We start from the raw sequence: 19,264 nt of genomic DNA, 5'->3' as shown, positions 1-19,264 counted from the left end.
CATAGGATATTAACTATTTTAAAAGAGAACAATGAATTGATGTTGATCTTTAAGATTTTACTGCAAAAATCCCTCAGCAACATCTGTGCTTAGTACCACATGCTCCTGGAAATTTGCTGGCACGTTGCAGGAAAACAGCTCTATATGAGTTGGGCCTGCTGCCAATTGTCAGTGAACTTCAGCCAAGCAGTGCCAATATGGATATCACAAACAAGAGAGATTTGGGGCAAATTTTGACTTAAGCATCTGATTTAATTGACAGAATGAATGCACCTGTCAGTGTGTAATATTCTTTTGATTAGTTTTGGCCTCAATGATGAGATAATGTAAAAGCTTGTCAGTGCTACAAGGCAGCATCCAACCGTACAGGGATTCTACAGCAATGTGTTCAGTGATGGAGATGGGCAATTGCAAGTACGGTAAAATGTTAATGCATTCACTTAGTGTTAAAGATGAACTGACTGTAAATTTGGAATCCATTAATCATGAAAAATTGTCTCTTTTCTGGAGGACAGCTAGTACCTTTGTACAAATGCCAGAATCTGAAAAATTAAATCAACGACAATTCCAGAGGTATTTAGCATTTATGCAGGTCACACTTTGCCAACATCTCCATTTGCCTGCTTCGTAGATTCTACATCATTGCATCATTATCCTTTAGCGGAAGGTGAGTCAATTGGACATGAAGTCCTTTTATGACCTTTACCATTTCATCTATTGGACCAAGACAAAGTAGGGTATGTTTGAGAATCATGATGTTGCTGATGTCATTTCTGTGGCAATTGCTTTTCTTACTGTAATTTCTGTAATGTATGGATCTATTTCTTTCAGAGCATTGACTCTCCCCCTTAACACTACGTATTGATCTGTTGTCTACGCATGCACATTGCTCTCCCTCTCGCTTGCTGTAATGTGAATACATCAGTTAAAGCCATCTCCCATGTGCTTGCTTTTATTTAATATATATGTAGTTGTGCACAGGTGCAACAAACACTGCATTTCAAAGTCTGATATAAAACCACATTATCATTCTACACGTGAAGATCACTTCCATTAAGAAGGTGTTGGACCTGAAATATCACATCCTTTGCCCCACTCCCCTCACTCACTGCCTAATCTGCTGAGTATTTCTTGCATTTTCTGCTGTTTTTCTATAGACATCTCACATTTATTGAAGTTTTAATTTTATTTTTTTTAATTAAATAGGAGTGAGCAGTTTCTAATCACAAAGAGTCATTTAGACAGGTTAGATTTAGAGTCCTGCAGCTCAGATTTTGCAGTGGAAACAGTGATGCTATCACCTTACGATTATCAAAAGAAATAAAATGGACCGCAGACTGTTGTCCATACACATGGAGTTAAATGAACTTAGTGCTCACTTTAACTTGATCCTCCACATGCTTCCCTGTGCTAGCTTCATCACATTATACATGAAAATTAACTATATGCACAGTGATAAGTTAGTTTGTTATTCAATACATTTATTAAATTCCTCCCAAACATTTATGCTTGTGCTTTAGAAGTACAAGTAAATTTTACCATGACAGCAAGTCTGACAAATGCTCTCCCTATTATTCAAATTAACTTCTCCAAAGTAGGGAATATTGTTCCTTTGTATTTTATCTATTGATAGATAGATTTTATCTATTTTATCAATTTTATCTATTGATAGATATGTGTAATAATGCTGAGTCCATTTTACACAACTCACCTTTAGCCACTTCATTCTTCTCTTTTATTTCTTTCTGTACTTGATTTTACATGAATTAAAATATTTCAACTTAAACTTTGTGATTTAAACTCAGCTGCTCTGATATTGACTGTGGTGCAAATTCTCAAGCCTAAGCAAGAATGGTGCTAAGCAATACAGTTGGAACTTTAGTTGTTCCTTATTGAAAAGGGAACACAGCAGAAGAGGTAAAAGCCACGGATCAGCTCCTCAGGGTAGAAATGGTGAGAGAAATGTGGGTAGACATCTTGGTTCAATGTTTTGGTGAGTAATCACGGGATCAAAATAACACAGTGGCAGAGGTTAGGTGATCATTGAAGACACAAGCAGAGATCTAATTCTGTCAGGTGATCCAATTATATCTACTGTGATGAAATGCTTTGAGGGGTTGGTCATAGAGCCTCAGTGGTGACCCAGATCTGGTCCAATTTGCCTACAATCATAACAGGCCAACAGCAAATGCCATTTCATTGGCTCTTCACTCAGCTCTAGAACATCTGGACAATGAAGATACAGTATATTTGTCAGCACTGCAGATGTTTTGGTCAAAGCAACACATACTACACCTGGAGGAACTCAGCAGGTCAGGCAGCATCTGTGGAAACGAGCAGTCAACATTTCGCACCGAGACCCTTCATCAGGATGACGTGTTGTACGTAGTACATTTGTCAGGATGTTCTTCATTGACTACAGCTCAGCATTCAACACCATCATTCCCTTGGAATGATACTTCTTTCTAAACCCCAAGATCTGAGCCTCAGTGTAACTATCCTTTATTTCTTCACTGACAGATCCCAGTTAGTACAGATTGGCAACAACATCTTCTCCACACACACTGTCACCACAGGCACACCACAGTGCTGTTTTTCTTAGCCCCCTGCTCTTTTCACTTCATTCTCATGTAACTATGTGGCTAAATAAAGCTCCAATGCCATATTTAAGTTTGACAACAATACCACGGTTCTTGGCCGAATGATATGGGCATATAGGAGAGCCATCTGATTGAGTGGCGCCACAACAACCACCTCTTTTCAATATCAGGAAAAGGTGATAATCAACTACAGGAGGTAGAAGCCAGAGGTCATGAACCAGTCCTCATTAGGTAAATGGAGATAGAGAGGGTAAGTAGCATGAAATTCCTTGCCATTAATACACCAGAGGTTCTGCCCTGGGACAAGCACACAAGTGTCATCTCAAAGAAGGCACAACAGTGCCTCTACTTTCTGAAAAGTTTATGTAGATTTGGCATGTCACTATAAACTTTGACAAACTTCCATCAATGCACAGTAGAAAATATCTCCTAACTGATGGCAACATGGCCTGATATGGAAACATCAATGTCCAGAATGGAATAAAAGCTCCAGAACATGTTGGATGCAGCCCAGTCTATCACAAGCAAAGCCGTCCCCACAGCTGAATGCATTTACATGGAACACAGCTACAAGAAAGCAGAATCCAGCAAAAAAGATCCCCACTCTTCAGGCCATGCCCTCTTCACACTACCACCATCAGGCAGGAGGTTCTGAAGCCTTAGGTCCCACTGCACCAGGTTCAGAAACAGTTATTACCCTATACTATACCAGTCTTCCGAGATGGCCTGGTAAGTTCATTCATCACCACTCTGTACTGATTCTATATCCTACAGATTCACTTTGAAAGGCTCTTTACACCTCATTATCTCAATTTTTTTTATTTGTAGTTCATCTTCTTTTACACATTGACTCTCAGTCATTGTTTGATTATGTTTTTTTTGTAAAGTTCTATTGTATTTCTTTTTCCCTATAAATGCTTGCAAGAAAATGAATCTCAAGATGGTACAATATATATGTATTGTGATAATAAATTTGTTTTGAAGTTAATTTGAACTTTGAATTGTCTGAGATGCTAGCAAGGTGATATGGACTGAACCGTTTCAAAATCATATTTCCCTGGAAGATGTTTTTCAAAAGCCCATAAATCAGGGGGTACAACCTTTTTTATGCCATAGACCCCTACCATTAACTGGGATTGGTGGACCACAGGTAGGGAATCCCTCCCATAAATACTCTCTGGGCAACTGTAAACGTATTCATAGTTGCTTGCAAAATTCAATCCAGTAGTTCTCGGATCAATTGATATTTAGTGTTTTTGCCAATGTAGTCCAGTATCAGATTATATTTCAGGAAGCCCTCAAATCCTTTTCCCAACTCAGCAACATATTCCGTGGTTGGACTTTCCATAAAAAACATGCTTAGAAAATCTATGTTACGTTCTATCAACGTTACTTTCCTGAGGAACTGTCCCTTTCTTAGGAAGTTCACCTACTGTGATGAAACGCTTTGTGGGATTGGTGATGAAACAAATAAATTTCTGCCTGGAGAGCGGCTTGAATCCATTCCAATTTGCCCACCATCACAACAGGTTAAGAGCAGATGCCATTTCATTGCCTCTTCACTCAACACTAGAACATCTGGACAGTGAAGATGCATGCATTGGATGCTCTTCATTGACTACCGTTCTGAATTCAACACTTACATTCCCTAAAAACTAATCAATAAGCTCCAATACCTTCTTGTGTAGTTGATTGTCCATTCCCTCACTTACAGACCTCAGTCAATTCGGATTGGCATCTCTTCCACAATCACTGTCAGCACTGATGCACCACAAGGCTGTGTGCTTAGCCCCCTGCTCTACTCGCTTTATACTTACGATTCTGCGGAACTATAAATTCCTCAGCATTATCATTTTAGATGATCTGTCCTGGGTCCAGCACACAAGTGCCATTACAAAAAAAGAACAGCAGCACCTCTACTTTCTTTTGCAAAGATTCGTCATGTAATTTATACCTTGACAAACTTCTATAGATGCGTGCTGGAGAGTACAGTGACTGGTTGCACGATGGCTTGGTATGGAAAAACCAGTGTTGCCAGATGTTGCCCAAATGTTGATGCTGACAAAACTAAATTGAGTCAACAGCCAACATCTATTATCCAAAGGAAGAAGCTAGATTGGAATTCATCATGTTTATTGCAGTAGTATCAATCTATGTCACATTTACGAGATCAATCCCCTAAAGCATGGTGTCACTTCTGTGGTAAGAACAGACGTTGGACTAAATATTGTTGGCATAGGAAATGAGGTGGACAGCAGAAGTAAGTTCAACAGAAAGTTGAATCCCCTGCATTTCAAAGGTCGGAAGATTCTAATTTGATGACATGGTTTTAACAAACAATGATAGATGAAAAGGACGTTCTGTCGTCGTCAAAAATATGCTTCCCTGCAGCCCTTGCTTGCTTTGATAGAGGAAAAACTAGACAGCTTATATTTTAGCTTGTTGATTGAAAATGAATGTGCCGAATTCTAATTGGATAAAGGAGCTGAGCTAACACGTGCAACAAAATCTATTGCCCAAAGGCGCAAAATACCATTGACTGATATCCATAGATGTGCTTATGGTGCTGGAGGACAGAGAATGACACTAATCAAAGGCAAGCCAGTTGAGGTACAACTTGGTCCTCACCTTCAAGAAATACATTTCTGGGAAGGAGATGCCTTGCAAGCTCTTCTTTGAATGGACGTCTTGTTAACTTTAAACTCTATCCTTGAGTTTGTAGAGGGTACAGTTATTTGGAACTTCGTGTAGTTAGCCAAATCTGAATTAACCAATCACCATATGGTTGAAAAATAAAGACGACCGTGGCCTGCTGGCCTGTTGAGCTTATTGGTAAGATGCCACCTCATACTAAACAGTATCCTCTGAGAAGCACATGTACAGAAGGTATTTTATCTATTGCAAACTAACTAGAGGAGTGAGAGATTCTTGTTAAGGCTCACTGACAAGTCCAGTCTGGCCTGTTAAGAAAGCAAATAGTACCTGGAGATGGATAGTAGATTACTAAATTGCTAATCAATGTATTAACAAGCTAACCCCACTAGTGGCAGATCCATCAACTATTTTCAATACCCTGAAGCCACCACGTAAGTTGTTTTTTAGTTATTGATGTTGCCAATGGATTCTGGTCTGTGTCTTTGGCGCCTGAATGTCAACCATGGTTGACTTTCACAGTTGATGGTCAACAATACCAGTAGACAAAGCTAACACAAGGGCTCTTCAGTAGGTCCACTGTCTATCACATGGCTTTGAGACAATGAGACAGGGATTTACCAGGCATTGATACAACTATCACACAATTTGTGGATGATGTCCCGATTGCATCTGAAGCTGCAGTCCAGCATGAACATTATGTACTTCATTTGCTCGATTATCTATCCTCCAGAAGTCACAAAGCAGATCTAGACAAGGCACAATTGCAAGTAGTAGCAGTCATTTACTTGGGGCAGAAAATTTCCCAAGGTAAGCAGGACATCACTGAGGATTATGCAAAAGCCGTTAAGTCAGCAAAGTCCCCTGCAGCAGTTCCGGTCATTTCCGGGTTTGTATAACTACAACAGAGCCCAGGTCAATTCATATGCTGAAATTGCTCAACCACTCAACAATCTGCTGAGGGGCAGTAAGCTTTCAGAGGACCCTGTGACCCTTAAAGAAGAACAAAGTATTTCAAATTTTAATGGTGGCATTGTGTACTGCACCTGCATTGGGAGTATCTGATACAGGTAGATCATTTACCCTTTATGTCAATGAGAAACTTGGCTACATGATAGCAATATAAACTCAAGAACATGGAGACCTACAGTATCCTATTGGTTTTTACTCTGCTAAATTAGACAACATAGTATAATGGGGTCTGTGTTTGCGAGATGTACAGGTAACGTATCTGGCTGTCATGGCTGTCTCTAGCATTGTGCTTGATCAAGTTTTAAATGTTCAATATCCACACTGAGTGCCAGCTACATTCTCAGCCTGCTTCTATTCATGCAGTTCAAACTGAATGATCAATTTCACTGACAACAGTGGCTAGCTTCATCAACAGCAACGATGAGATGGCTGGTAGAATGGTGCAAGCACAGCAGCTTGAGTCTCAGTGTGGACAAGACCAAAGAGACGACTGTGGATGTTAGGAATGTGTAGGCTGACTATTGCTTGCTGCGCATATATGGCTCCTCTGTGGAGAAAGTTGGGAACACCACATTTCTGGGAGTGCATACAATGAACAATCTCACTTGTTCCCTCATTTGTTCTTTGATCAAAAAAGCAGAGAGGTCTCCACTTCCCAAGGAGAGTGAGGGGAGAGATGTTCAACTCCCACCCTCCTCCACATGCTGATTCTAACCAATTTGTGGAGGAGCATCACTGAGAGATTCCTGACCAGGTGCAGCACCATCTGCTGCAGGAATTGCAAAGCATCTAACTGCAAAATTCTACAAAGGATTATGAGGAATACTGAATGGTTTATCGGGGTTCCCCTTCCACCGATCAGATATATTTATCATGGGCAATACGTACACACAGCCCTTAGAATTGACAATAGTTCCTCCCATCCGTCCAAACATCCCTTTGTCCACCCTACCATCAGGCAGAGCTACAGTAGCATGAGGATAAGAACTGTAAAGATGGGAATCAGCTTCTTCCCCCAAGCTCTGAGATGACTGAACTCCCTGCAGCCACCCATGTCTCATCGTGCATGTAGCACTAGTAGTGAGATACTGTTTACTTTTCAACTAGCATCAGAAGTACACCTTATTATATGTTAATTTAGTAGTGGTAATGTTAATTTATGTGTGTGAGTTATATATATTTTGTTGTGCGGCTTTGTCCAGAAGAACATTGTTGTTAGGCTCTCAAGTACCAGCTGCTCAGTGGTCTACCGTTCTTGAGGCACCTAATACCATCATTCAACGAGCGACTCCAATGAATCCTGCTATACAGTTACCATTGGACATGGAAGACAATGAAGACCGAGACTGTACAAGAGCAATAGTGTGCCATGAAGATGCAAATTATTACAAAGAAACTTTCTAATGAACCTAGATCTGATTCTTTACACTGATGACTGCTGAAAAATTGAGGGAAGAATATGGATGGTTGGATAGGCTGTTGTTTCTGAAACAGAAGTGTTGGTGTCAAGAGGTATGGCTTTTGGCACCTCTGTGCAACAGGCAGAGCTAAAGTCTTTGATTCCAGCCTATAATTTGGCAGAAGGAAGATCAACTAATATCAACACTGATTCTTCATTGACTTTTAGAGTTATTCATGGTTTTTGAAACTCATGGCATCAATAGGGAATTTCTACAGCTGTAGGAACCCCAATCAAGAACCGTCAACTGGTACAAGAACTTACGGACGTCAACCAACTACATTCAGAAGTTGTACTAAAATGTAAAAGCCACTGCAAAATGACTATAATAGAAAGCCATGCAAATGAATTTGTGACTAAGATTCCAAAAAAAAAAAGCAGCATAGGAAGGAGTAAAAGAAATACCAAGAACAGGTGCAGTGAACCCAATAACTGAAATTACGGAAGTGAAGTTAAACTCCGTATTACAGATGAACATACAAGATATTTGAGAGCTCAGTGCTTTAACCTTGAAAAGTTGGAGAATGGTGGGTGGTTAACAGTGATGGAATATGGACATATGGCACTAGTCATAGACTGGTAGCCCCAACACTCCCTCAGACACTTTGAAGAGCAAATGCTGATTGGCAGATTCTTCCAGTGGTGGTAGAATCTGAAGTACAGGGCACAAGCTCTACAAGCAGTTGATAAATGCATGACATGTCAGAAAACTAATTCTGGAGCAGCAGCAAAGGTCCTTATCAGGTGCTGTTAATTATATACTGGTGGTAAAGGTTAAAGGTAAAAGTTAATGGCCATCCAGGTGAGCTAGTGTCGCTAATGAGGAAGCCGAACGCTGTGGTTGATGTGCTAGTGAACACTGGCCCAGTGCCTACCCTGCTGGTGACAGTGAGCAAATCAAGAGCTAGCCCAAAGTCTTCAAACAGAGTTTACAGCTACTGGAGATTATGAAGTTTGCTCTAGTTTTGCTGATTTTCCCTGCTTACAATGAGTATTAATATTTGTCCAAATATGTTTATCACAGCTTATGTCTTTTTCTTTACTTGTGCAAGGGCAATCATTAATAGAGTAATTTAAACTCACACAAGACTGTCTATCAATCAAGCTAACAATGACATAATTCTATAAATACCCTTTGATATTTCCATAACTCAGGCAGTTTTTGATTATTGTACTTTTGATTACAGATACCACAAGCATTCCTGCCTCTAAATTTTCAGATGCAATGCCCCAATTTAATCAGAGCCTAATCACAGAACAATTTACAATGACCAATAAACCTATCAACCAGTACGTTTTTGGACTATGGGAGGAAACCAGAGCACCTGGAGGAAACCCAGGTGTTCATGGAGAGAACATACTAATTCCTTAGAGGTAGTGATGGGAATTGAATCTAGTTCGCTGGTACGGTAAAGCATTGTGCTAACCACTACACTACCATTTCATACACAATCGCCACATGAAAACATAAGAGATTCTGCAGATGCTGGAAGTTCAGAGCAACACACAAAATGCTGGAGGAACTCGATAGGTCAGGCCCCAAACAGTCCTTCCAGGTGAGGCAATACTTCATCTGTAAATCTGCTGGGGTCATCTATTTTGGCTGGTGCTCCCGATGGGGACTCTTCTACATTGGTGAGGCCCATCGTAAATTGGGGAAACCTCTTCATTGAACACCTCTACTCTGTCTACCAAAAGTGGTCAAACATTTTAATTCCAATTCCCATTTCCATTCCAGTGTGTCAGTCCATGGCCTCCTCTTGTGCCAAGCTCAGGCCACCCTCAGGAAGGAGGAGCAACACCTTGCATTTTGTCTGGGTAGCTTCCAACCTGATGGCATGAACATCACTTTCTCTTTCTGGTTAAAAAAAATCCCCCACTCCCCTCTTCTTCTATTCCACACTCTAGACTCTTACCTTTTCTAACCTATCAGCCCCCCCCCAGTTCCTTTCCTCCTTCTCTTTCTCCAATAGTCTAGTCTTTTCTCCTATCAGATTCCTTCCTCTCCAGCCCTTTACCTTTCCTACCCACCTGGCTTCACCCATCACCTTACAGCTATCCTCCTTCCCCTTCCCCACCTTTTTATTCTGGCATCTCTTCCCTTCCTTTCCAGTCCCGAAGAAGGGTCCTGGCCCGAAACATTGACTATTTATTCATTTTCATAGATGCGGCCTGACCTGATGAGTTTCTCCAGCATTCTGTGTGTTGTGTTGCTCTGGATTTCCAGCATCTGCAGACTTTCTTGTGTTTATGTATACAGTATTATATACAACCTTGGTTCCTTAAGGTTGTTATAGCCTGGGGTGGTAAAGGTGACAAGCTCCCACTATCTAATGAATGTTTCAAATAGCCTCAAGTGCCTAAAATAGCCTCTGACAACCAAGTCCAGCTCCTGGCCTTCACATATGGCATAGCTACTAAGCCCAGTGGAACCATTTCTACTGACAGGAGAAGGGGAAAAGGCAAGTTACTGGAGCCTTAAAACCAGTCACTACAGGCAGATGGAGCTTGTCTGCCAAGGTTGGTGTCTCATCTAGGAGAAGGAAAACTCTGATCTCAAACCTCCATTGACTTGTGGCTCTACCCATTCATGGGGAAGGCATCAGGAGCAAACCCCGAGGGAAACATTCAGAGCCGGATTCCCTAAGGCAGTCCGACATTGAGTCCAATGCTGACTGGCAACTCCTGTGACACTGCTGGTGCCAAACTGTATTGCTCTCTGCCGTTCCTTTGGGTTCATCAGTTGCGTGGTGAGGGGGAGCTTGCTACACGGGAAACAGCTTGATCCCCATATCGTACAGCCCAGTTTTGTGTCTCTAGACAGCCAGGAGGCAATATCCTTGGTCAACTCTGACCAGCCGAGGCCTTCACCTCACATTCACCAAACGTCTGTTGGTGTTTCTGTAGCTCTGGGTTTTTATAGGATGGGATGGCTAGTGCCATGTCCAACCCTCCTCCTTTCACAGCCAGGCTTGGGGCTATCCATGATGCAGTAATTTCCTTACAAAGTTTGATGAGACATTGCATGAGAAGTAACGATAACAGCGTATTTGCAGTGATTTCTTGGTGCATTTATGTAGTAGTCCTGTTATTCTTCACTATAATTGTAAACCTGATGCATAGTAGCTCCTCACTTAGTTGTAGCCAGGAGATCACCAGCAATGGCTTCCCTTTCCATGTTTGCACAGTCATTTCTAATGTCGCTGAAAGACCCATTCTTGACCTACTCTCATTTATTATCTTTGTGACGTAGTACTGAAAAATGCTGCTTTCAAATGATCTGTTGGACAAGGTCATCATTGGAAAGTAGTTGTGTTATACAGGTATACCAACGAACAGGAAACTAACCTGACGCCCTACAGAAGAGAGCCTATTTGCTCTTTCCTTTCAGTAATTTGTGAACTGAGGATGTCGATTCCAAGTATCAATATCAATATATCAGAAAATCTTCTCTGACAAATCTGCCAGAATTCTTTGAGGAAGTAACAGATAGTATTGATAAAGGAGAGTCAGTGGGTATTGTTTATTTGGTTTTCAGAAGGCCTTTGACAAGGTGTCACATGACACACGAGGCTGCAGAACAAGCTAAGAGTCCAAGGTATTACAGGAAAGATACTAGCATGGACAAAGGATTGGCTGACTGGCAGGAGGCAAAGACTGGGAATAAAGCGAGGCCTTTTCTGGTTGGCTGTGGTGACAAGTGGTGTTCTGCAGGGGTCAGTATTGGGACCACTCCTTTCCACGTTATACTGCTTGTCAATGGTTTGGATGATGAACTAGAGAAAATCTGCAGATGCTGGAAATCCAAGCAACACACACAAAATGCTGGGGTTACTCAGAAGGACAGGCAGCATCTATGAAAACGAGTACCGTGGATGTTTCGGGCTGAGAGTCTTCAGCAGGGCTAAAGGAAAAAAGATGAGGAGTCAGAGTAAGAAGGCAGGTGGAGGGGAGGAAGGAGCACAAAGTGATAGGTGAAACTGGTGGGGGTGGAGTTGGGGAAGAGAAGGATGAAGTAAAGAGCTGGGAAGTTGATTGGTTAAAGAGATACAGGGCTGGAGAGGGGAATCTGACAGGAGAGGACAGAGACCATGGAAGAAAGAAAAGGGGGAGGAGCACCACAGGGGGGTGATGGGCAGGTAAAGAGATCAGGTGAGAGAGGGAAATGGAAAAGGGGAATGTGGAGAGAGGTATTCCCTCCCTCCCTCCGATTCTCAAGTCAGAGAACTCAGGGGAAAAAAAGTGAAATGGCAGGCTTTATCATCAAAAGTCAGCCAGTTGTTTTGTTTATGTTTCCCCTCTCCCTGTGAAAAGGGGATACCTGCCTGTCCCTTTACTGGGGCTTGTGGTATGTCGAATTGTCGGGTGAGCGATTAGTTTTTGTTGTACTGCAGGGGTCTCTCTGGGGGTTTTGCTGTTGCCTGTTTGGTGGGTGGAGGGTGCTGATGTTTTTTTTGCTGAAATAAGTGGGGGAGGGGAAGGCTGCTGCTCAGACAGGGAGAGGTGAGCGTGGGGGCTTTGAGGTTCCGACTTTTTTTACTGTCACTCATTCTTTGGTGCACTCTTCTGGTTTCATGGATGTCTGCAAAGATGAATTTCAGGTTGTATCTTGTATACATTTCTCTGATATTCAGTGGAACTATTGAATGGCAACAGCTGGTCTGCCCAACGAAGCCTTCCCACCAACTCTGCATCCAGAGTCCTCCCAATCACTGCTTATTCCTCCAAACCCAAATCCATTTCCAGTTCCCATCTTGCCAAATTCAAACTCATGATGGAGAAAGTTTAAAATGTCGACTCGGACTCGGTGATACCATATAATCATATAACAATACAGCACAGAAAAAGGCCATCTTCGCCCTACTAGTCCGTGCCAAACACTTACTCTCACCTAATCCCACTGACCTGCACTCAGCCCATAACCCTCCATTCCTTTCCTGTCCATATACTTATCCAATTTTTCTTTAAATGACAATACCAAACCTGCCTCTACCACTTCTACTGGAAGCTCGTTCCACACAGCTACCATTCTCTGAGTAAAGAAATTCCCCTCATGTTACCCCCTAAACATTTGCACCCTAAGTTTCAACTCATGTCCTCTTGTTTAAATCTCCCCTACCCTCAATGGAAAAAGCCTATCCACGTCAACTCTATCTATCCCCCTCATAATTTTAAATACCTCTATCAAGTCCCCCCTCAACCTTCTACGCTCCAAAGAATAAAGACCTAACTTGTTCAATCTTTCCCTGTAACTTTGGTGCTGAAACCCAGCTAACATTCTAGTAAATCTTCTCTGTACTCTCTCTATTTTGTTGACATCTTTCCTATAATTCGGTGACCAGAACTGTACACAATACTCCAAATTCGGCCTTACCAATGCCTTGTACAATTTTAACATCACATTCCAACTCCTATACTCAATGCTCTGATTTATAAAGGTCAACATACCAAAAACTTTCTTCACCACCCTATCCACATGAGGTTCCACCTTCAGGGAACTATGCACCATTATTCCTAGATCACTCTGTTCTACTGCATTCTTCAATGCCCTACCATTTACCATGTATGTCCTATTTGGATTATTCCTACTCAAATGTAGCACCTCACACTTATCAGCATTAAACTCCATCTGCCATCACTCATGATATAATTATCATCATCACCTGTTATATCTGAATGCGCAGAGTATACGGAATAAGATCGATGAGCTTGTAGCACAGTTACAGATTGGCAAGTACAATGTTGAAGGCATCACTGCTTTTTTTTAGGTTATATGTTGAATTGATGGCTTTGTGGATCAAGTGTGCATACAATATGAAGATAGGTGGATGGGCAGGGAGTGCTGATGAAGCAGAAATACTACAGAAGGGCTTAAACAGATGAGGAGAATCAGCAAAGAATTGGCAGGTGGAATACCATGTCAGAAAGGGTATGTTCGCGCAGTTTGGTAGAAGAAATAACAGAGTAGACTATTTTCTAAATGAGAGAAAATACAAAACTCTGAGGTGCAGGGGAATTTGGGAGTCCTTGCGCAAGATTCCCTAAAGGTCAATTTGCAGGTTGAGTCTGTGGTGAGGAAGACAAATGCAATGTTAGCGTTCATTTCAAAAGGACTAGAATATAAAAGCAAGGATGTAATGATGAGACCTTATGAAGCACTAAAGAGTCCTCATGGAGTATTGTGAGCAGTTTTGTACCCCTTACCTTAGAAAGGATGTGCTGAAATTGGAGAGGGTTCAAAGGAGTTTCATGAAAATGATTCCGGGAATGAATGGTTTGTCATATGAAGAGCGTTTGATGGCTCTGGGCCTGTATTCCCAGGAATTCAGAAGAGTAAGGGGTGACCTCATTGAAACCCATCAATTGGTGAAAGGGCTTGAAAGAGTGGTTGTGGAGAGGATGTTTCCTGTAGTGGGAGAGCCTAAGACCAGAGAACACAGCCTCAGAATAGAGGAACGTCTATTTAGAACAGGAATAGAGGAACATCCTTTTAGAATGGAGGGGAGGAGGAATTTCTTTAGCTAGAGATGAATGAATCTGTGGAATTCATTGCCACAGGCAGCTGTGGAGGCCAAGCCTTTATGTATATTTAAAGCAGAGGTTGATAGATTCTTGATTGGTCAGGGCATGAAGGGATACAGGGGGAAAGCAGGAGATTGGGACTGAGACGGAAAATGGATCAGCCATAATGAATAGCATAGCAGACTTGATGGCCCAAATGGCCTAATTCTGCTCCAATACCTATATTTTATTATGTGCCATGTCATGTGACAAGGGTGATCGTGGTCTCATACCCATGACTGTTCTTGGCAATTTTTTCTGCAGAAGGGGTTTGCTATTACTGCCTTCTGGGCAGTGTCTTTAAAAGATGGGTGACCCCAGCCATTATCAATACTCTTCAGAGATGGTCTGCCTGGCATCAGTGGTTGCACAGACATGTCTTACCATACAGCCAGCTGCTCATGTGACCATTCACCACTGCTCCCTCGGTGGGGAGGGTGGCGGGGGGAGCTAAGCAGGTGCTACACATTGCCCAAGGGTGACCTGCAGGCTAGCAGAGGGGAGGAACGCCTTACACCTCCTTTGGTGGAGATGTATTTTAATCCCACCAGCCAAAGGTATAGTACCAGCTATAGTATGAACTAATTGACTATAAACCTCTGTACATTTTGCAAGAGCATGGAAAGTACAATCATAAATGAATTGTTCCAGATACCATATTGGTATATTATTTATGGGAAAAGGAAGCCTTTGTGCTTTTCAATGAGCAAGAAGATGGAAAATTTAAGGGCTTTCATGAAGGCTGACTCTAAACATTTACTTAAGCCAAAGGATGCAGAATTGGGCTCTGTATGGAATTGTTTTAACATAATCCTCTCATCTGCTGTACTCCAACAGACAGTTGCTTACACAGACTAGACACATGCAGAGCACACAGCTCATAAAATAGGTCTTCATGTGACACTGGCTTGAAACCAGATTAGACCTTGAAATATTAGCTGCATTGACAAAGTACACAATAGATTTTAACAAAGGAAATCTCCTCTCTGGGCTCCAACCTGAACTATTTAAAGGGTAAATATTTATGGCTGATTGTAGAGAAGTGGTGCTGTAGGCTACTTGGAGAATACATGAGGTTTATCAATGAAGAAAGGTGCCTGAACTGTGCTGGGAGGACATTGCAGCACCCCGTCATGTGGCTTGCCAGTATTACCGCTGGGACTGATCGTGCTGGGACAGATCGTGCTGTCATACAGGACATGAGGAGTAGGAAGAGAAAGCAGAGAAGAAAAGGTTGCTGTTTCAGAAAACTAGGATTCTGGGGCTGCCAAATCAGTGTTTCAGTGAATATACTTTCAATTCCTAGTCCTCTCCCACCGCAGCTGATCCTGCCACCACCTCCCCCCGAGACAATTTGATTACAATTGCTCAAAACCAGGCATGATCAATTTAAAGTTTCATATATTACTTCTACATCAACTCAGTTCAAGGTAGAAACCCCACAAACACTAGGTTATCAGCAAAGCACCTTGGATGAAGGGACAAGATGGGCTGAGGGACCTGTTTCTGTGCTATACGAGTCATAGAAGCACCATGCTAAAAATTGTGCAGCTGAGATTTGCCCAGTAACTAGACATCCATGATGCTTTAATAAACTGTGCCAACCACTCATTTCCATACACTCATCAAATCGTGCTTTCAAGACTGCCCCATCAAAATCCTTTCAGCCAAACTCACTATGACTCTGTCTTCTGGGGATCTGACAAATGGATCAGCAGTTTATCTCACCTTAGTCTGTGAACCATATGGCCAATAAAAGAGGAATTGGAAAATTTAGTTAAACCCTCAACAATTTTACCTCTGACTGGTATATGTCACTGGAAACTTGGTTTAATTAGTAGATTGACCCAGCATTGGCTGTAACCTTCCCCATATACTGAAAGATCCAATGAATCATTAATGATCAATCTAGTGCAGTGCACAAGATCGCTCTGGAGTTGCAGAGCCTCTGTTTGTTCCCTCTGAAGCTGCAGCTTTGGACTACTGAATCTGATAAAAATATCATTATGACATTAAATATTATGCCTCATAATTATGATGGGTCAGGAACTAAACAATTTGCATTTGATTTTCTTCTATAAAATTGAAAATACAATTTTTGCTCTCACTTGTCTGAAGGCTTGCTAAATTAACCATTGATTTTTGTTATTTCTACTTTCAGTCCATTATTCCGCCACAAAGCCAGCTAGTTACCTTTTCAAAAATCATATTAAAAATGATGTAAAGCCCATAGAACATGATTGCCCTCTCCCTTGTGAGCAGCACTTTTACTTTCTAAAGCATCTTGGCACATGTGGCACTGCTTTATCCTCTGGGTCCTCATTTTTAAAATTTATGCAAGTTGAAGGTACCTTGGCTGGTGCCAATTAATTAGCACAAAAATGTTGCATAGTGTGCACATTCAAATCATTATTGTTAGTGCCCTTTTCAAACATACAGAATGTAATCAGAAGGATTATATTTTTAATTAAATAAAATGCATCAAGATGGCATGCTACCATATATTGATGAGGCCTACGGTTGGACTTTCAATGGAAAACTGTAATAGTTTTAAAAAACAGAATGGTCGTGATTAACCATCAGCATAAACCAGGGGGAGATATTGAACTCAAACTTCCAATATGACTGATGGCACACTTATACTGCTGTCTGTACTGATCGATCTGGGCAATTCCATTTTCCACCTGAAGTAGTTTCAAGCAGACCGCCAACGATTGCAGGTCTGTGAATATTTAGCTGTCTTTGTGAATGGCATCGGGCATTAATACTTCCAGTGGCAAAATCTTTGCACCAGAATAACAAGAGTCATTGCTCATGCTTTAGATATCAGTATTAAATAATCCATTATCTGACAAATTGCATCCCAGAAAAATGAACAATATCAGTTTTGCTATTCAAATGAGATCAGCTCCAGTAAGTGTCCTCAATGTTGGTTTAATCACACTCTATTCAATTAAGTTAAGTTGAAACTACATGGCTGTTACAGAGGAGATGCAATTACTGGAAATTTTACAACCAATATTAAGTATCTCAATTCAGCAACAAATGCAGCTCAACATGCTCACAATCACAATGATAGCAGCATTGTCAACTCTGAAAAACAAGTAAATGCATGTTGAAATACACACACATAAATATGCAATTGGAGACCATTTAGCTTGCTATAATTACCCGGGTATAGTAACTGATTTACAATGGAAACAAATGGAACACACCGGACCATAGCATACAGAGGTAATGAGTATCCAAATTTGCAATAAAAGGATATATGTATCTTCAATTATACGTAACATTGCATGACTTCTGCCCTTTCCCTTCCAAAGCTCAAAAAGTTGAACACTTCTGCCAACTTTCTCATCCAAATTAAAATTCAACTAATTTTCTCAGCTTTTCTCTCTTGAACATGGTCTTGAATATACTCATCAACTGAGCGTCCATTGTCACTTCTACTAGAGAAACGTTCCTAACTCTTCGGGTAATGAAATGTCTCTTCAAATCAGAATTAAATTGCCAAGTTCTTATCCTGAGACAAGGCCCCAAACTCTAGTCTGTATCTTAGGATTAAACAAATTCATGATATGTATCCCAGAACCATGAAAGTTTGAATGAATTCACCTCCCAGCTTTCACCATTAAAATGTCCTATTCTTAGAGCGTCTACAGAGAAACCATCTCAAATACTTTATGGATCGCCACGTAAAACCTGGATCCAGGTCGGCGGCCATTCTTTACAGAAGGACTAAGTTCGTGCAGCTCCTCTCCTCCGATGCAGCGAGAAGATGTTTCCTGTATTCTGAGATTTATGTGATAATTGTACTTCATCTTGTTTCCCTTCAGTTTTCCAGTGTTTTCTTCTGGATGGGTAGCAGGTGGGTGATCTGGTAATTATTTTGTGGGTGTGGGTGGGGTGTAGGGTTGGGGATTTGGTGCTACTGTTGCTGTTCTTTTCTGGGAGTGGGGAGAGTCGGGGATTGTTATGTGTAGGGGTTCATTGATTGTTACTGTGGCTGTTTTTTTGCTGCAGCAGGGGTGGGTTTTGGAGTCTGGGAGTTTTGTTTCTTTTCTTTTTTGTGCCTGTTGGGGGGAATGGTTGATGTCTTTTCTTTCATCAGTACCCATGGTCTTTATGAATTTAATGGCTATCTGGTGTAGACAAATATCAAAGTTGTATTATACATGCCTTGACAATAAAAATGTACCTTTGAACCTTTAATTGAATTCAAACAATACTTCCCTGATGCATTTCACAAATGACTCTGCCCTGTCACGACAGCAGCAGGTGAAAACACACCTTGCTGCAAACTGCTTTCATTCTGTCACTGGGGCACAAAGGAAAACGCACTGGGTTAGCATGTCACTAACAGGCATCTACTTACCAAGGTGAATATATTCTGCAAAGCCCCACAAGGTATATTGCAATTAAAGTTAGACATATAAATGCTAAAGTACCCACCTCACAAAAAGTGAGCTTCTCAGCACCTGCTGTGTCAACGTTTGTAGTAAGGATCTATTTCATCACCGGTTGGTTTTGCACTCCACTGACTTCCACAATTAGAGGCAAGAACTGTGAGATACAGAGTGCAATTTATTAATTGTGTGCTACCAGTCTCAAACATAATTACAGAAGCATAAGAGACCTGAAAATGGATTATATGAAATTCTCCACTGTCTTAACATAGAACTAAAACATACTAGCTGCATTGGATGCCATTTTTCATTTAAACATGTCAAGCACCGAAATGGAGGAACATTACAACATGAATAAATTTCAGCTATGTTTCTCCTGCTCTTCATTGCAACTCTCTCAAAAAAAAATTTGGATATACTGGATAGACTCCAGAGCAATAGCACATTTCCCAGATTTTCTGTGGCTCATCACAATGGCACTCCAGTCACATGGGGAAACCTCCTTGTAAATCATCCCCTTGTAACGACATGATCCATTCTAGATTCCCGGCAGCTCAGTGGATCGGCGCAATGTAAAGTCTGATCCAAAGCTGTATTGTTTAGGAAATAAAAAG

The 19,264-nt window shown here is 41.3% G+C and overlaps 1 protein-coding gene across 1 annotated transcript in view; it reads right to left on the bottom strand.

Moving 5' to 3' along the window:
* The window catches only part of LOC140730502 (serine/threonine-protein kinase VRK1-like), a 252,495-nt gene extending 233,700 nt beyond the window's left edge, over nucleotides 1-18,795 (bottom strand). The window contains exon 1 of the mRNA XM_073051035.1: nucleotides 18,697-18,795. The gene's annotated coding sequence lies outside the window, so the exon portion shown is untranslated. The remainder of the gene's footprint in view (nucleotides 1-18,696) is intronic.
* Between the last annotated feature and the right edge of the window lie 469 nt (nucleotides 18,796-19,264).

The sequence above is a fragment of the Hemitrygon akajei genome, chromosome 7 (assembly GCF_048418815.1).
Source record: "Hemitrygon akajei chromosome 7, sHemAka1.3, whole genome shotgun sequence".
Classification (NCBI taxonomy): Eukaryota; Metazoa; Chordata; class Chondrichthyes; order Myliobatiformes; family Dasyatidae; genus Hemitrygon; species Hemitrygon akajei.
This window is presented reverse-complemented; position numbering and strand designations above follow the sequence as displayed.